This window comes from Lathamus discolor, chromosome 4 (assembly GCF_037157495.1).
Source record: "Lathamus discolor isolate bLatDis1 chromosome 4, bLatDis1.hap1, whole genome shotgun sequence".
In the NCBI taxonomy this organism is placed as follows: Eukaryota; Metazoa; Chordata; class Aves; order Psittaciformes; family Psittacidae; genus Lathamus; species Lathamus discolor.
Window position 1 is genome coordinate 277344 of NC_088887.1, and position 2842 is coordinate 280185.

The 2842-nt window shown below is 50.4% G+C and overlaps 1 non-coding gene across 1 annotated transcript; it reads left to right on the forward strand.

Annotated features, from left to right (window-relative positions):
• Positions 1-1601: 1601 nt before the first annotated feature.
• On the forward strand, positions 1602-1675 carry TRNAI-AAU (transfer RNA isoleucine (anticodon AAU)). Its single transcript has one exon. It is a non-coding gene; the product is annotated as a tRNA-Ile (tRNA).
• Positions 1676-2842: the final 1167 nt, after the last annotated feature.

A 2842-nucleotide genomic window follows, 5' to 3' on the forward strand; every position in this document is an offset into this window, starting at 1 on the left:
TAGAAAAGGGGAAGGAGAAATGACAGTTTGGAGTCTCCTGCTTTCCCACCTCCCCCTGTGCTCCTTCCTCTGCTTGTTGAGAGTCCCCTACAGACTGAAGGAGTTTCCTGGGCTGATGAAACAAGACTGTCAAGAGTGAAAGAGAGGACATATGCTCTGTGGGAGTCTTCAGAGGTTAGCACTGGGATAGCGAAGCTTGTTATCTAATATTTGACTACTGGTCCATAGGTATTGTAACCTGGGGCCCCTTACATTTATTTAGTTTTAACACTGCTGCCATTCTGTAGGGGTGAAGAGAAAGATGTCCAAGGTGAATAAAATATGATTACGTAACCAGGAGACTCAGTTAAGACAAGGAGCAGCAGCAGCTGAAGTATCAAGGGATGGAGCTCAGGTATGCTAATGACTGTATAAGTTGTTGCAAACGGCAATGATGGTTGCAGTTACTGGTAGAGGGGAGTAAATGCTCCTCTCCGCAGGTGGAGAGGTGACTGAGTGTGGCTGGGGATGGCACGACTGGGAGGCAGAGATGTGAGGCTTGGGACAGCTGAAGAGGAATGGCATCTAAATGGTCTGATCAGTCGGCTCCTAGGGATGAAGGATTTTATGACAAAGCTGGGCAAAGGTCTGGGGAATTTAGTGGATCTTTCCGGAAGGCGCTGCCAGCAGATGGGCTAATAGCAGTAAAGGTGAACTGATGGCATGAGTAAAGCAAAAAGAAGTGTGCAGGGGCACTGGCCACAAGGATGCGTATGGACTAGAAAAAACATCCCAGTGATCCTGAGTCAGTCTTTTTGATCCCAAGCTGTGATACAGATATTCCTTAACTTTTCCTCTATAATGAACTCTGCCAAGAAGACCAAGCATTTGAAAAGATTATTTTTTATTTTTTATTGCAGTCTAAGCCAGGAAAAATTAACAATTTTAAAAATGGAAACCTCTAACTATGTAAGACAAAACAGGGATAAAAAGGGATTGTGACTAACTCTTCCCTGTCTTGTTATATCCTTCCAGGGAAGGTAAGTGCTTACAGGCTCAGGTTCAAGCAACCCTACTGCTGGGTGAGTTTCAGTAGATGCTGATCAACCCTGCCTGGTCCCCGGTTCATCAGAGGACAATGGGTCTGCCCGTAGCCTCACTCCTGCTGCAGGCTGTACTGAGTTTTGCTCAGGTCATGGGATAACTCTGGAAGGAAGGAACCCGTGGAGATGTCTTGCCCAAAACCCTGTTCAGAGCAGCATTTGCTGCGAGGGTAGGCGTGGAAGCTGCTCCGGGCTTGGCCCAAGCTGCCTGGGAAACCTCCGGGAACAGAGCCTGCATGTCCTTACCCCGAAGCCTGCTCCGTTGCCTCCCTGTCCTCAGTGGGAAAAAGTTTTGTGCTGTTGTCCCTGTCCCAGGCTGGAGGCTCTGCTCCTCCAAGGCAGCACGAACACCCCCTGGCAGGCGGGGCTCTGTGCTTCTCTCACAAAGCGCAGCCAGCGCCGGGGGCAGCGCACCCCCAAGCCCTCGGGAAGCACCTCTCTCCCTGCGGGACGCTGGCGCAGCAGCGGCGTGCTCCCGGAGACGCGGTTGGCCGGTACCCGCGAAGCGAGTTGTCGGCGGGCCGGTTAGCTCAGTTGGTTAGAGCGTGGTGCTAATAACGCCAAGGTCGCGGGTTCGATCCCCGTACGGGCCACTAATTTTTGCCCCACTCCCCTCCGGCGAGGGAAGTCGCGTGGCGAAAGGCGCGAAAGAGAAAAGCGGTCCCGACGGGGGCCGTCGGCGCGGGCAGCAGGGCCCCACGCCGGAGCCTGCTGCTGCAGGGGCTTTGGTTTGTTTTTCGCCTCCCCTAAGGCGGAGGACGTGAGCCTGGCCGGCGGATCCGGGAGAGGAGGAAAGGTGTGCGCCCCGGGATGGCAGACGAGACGCAGAAGTGCGTGCACGGGCAGCTGGTTTAAGGTGGGCTTCGGAGTCGGGGGATAGAGCTGAGCTGGGGGAAAGCAAACAACCGTGGGAGCCGGCATCAGAGGCAAAGGAGCAGCAAGGGCAGAGGGCAAGGGGTTTGCGGGGAAAGAGCAGTGTGGTCTGGGAGGAGGGAAGTGAAATAGGGGAAAATGCTGGGGAAAAAAAAAAAAAAAGGCCCATGTAGTTAGGAAGTGCACTCTGGAACAGTTTAAATCTTTCCATCAGACTTCACCAAATATTCATGTCTTTTGCCTGGGAGCATCTTCTCATCTTATACTTCTTTGGTTAATCAGCATTAGGCCTGCAGAAAACTTGTGGGATTTCAGATGGCCCTCACTTGCCCTTTGTCATCACAGATAACTAAAATTTCGTACCAGGTCTTTAGCTCATTACATTGATATAACTCTGATGGGTCTCTACTGTCAGAGGCTGGAACCAGTGATGCAGATGAGAGTGGATTTTAGTTGGGTTTTTTTTTCCTTTGGAGGAAGAGGAAAAGCTGGTCTCTTGATAGCCTGATTTGTCAGAGAATATTCTCAACTCCTTAAAGGAGATGTCTAGGCTTGAAAGACACGCTGCAGTCTGAAATTTAATTGTTATTTATGTATGGCTTGTTCAAGAAAGAAACCCAGGACAAACATATTCTAACAGAGTAGAATGAGCAAGAATGGCTGAGATCGTTCCCTGCTCATCCCACTGGCCAGTATAATGGTGCTTTTTCTTTAAGAAATTTCTCTTGGAAGCTCAAGATGAGTATTATTTTTGTCCTGTCTACCTCTGAACTGAAATGGGATTTCTTCAGAGGGGGGAAACTTTCTGGTGGAAATGTTTTCCTTGTAGAGATCAGTGGCTTCATTACTGGAGCTCCACACAGACAGACCACAGCTTCTTTGGGAAA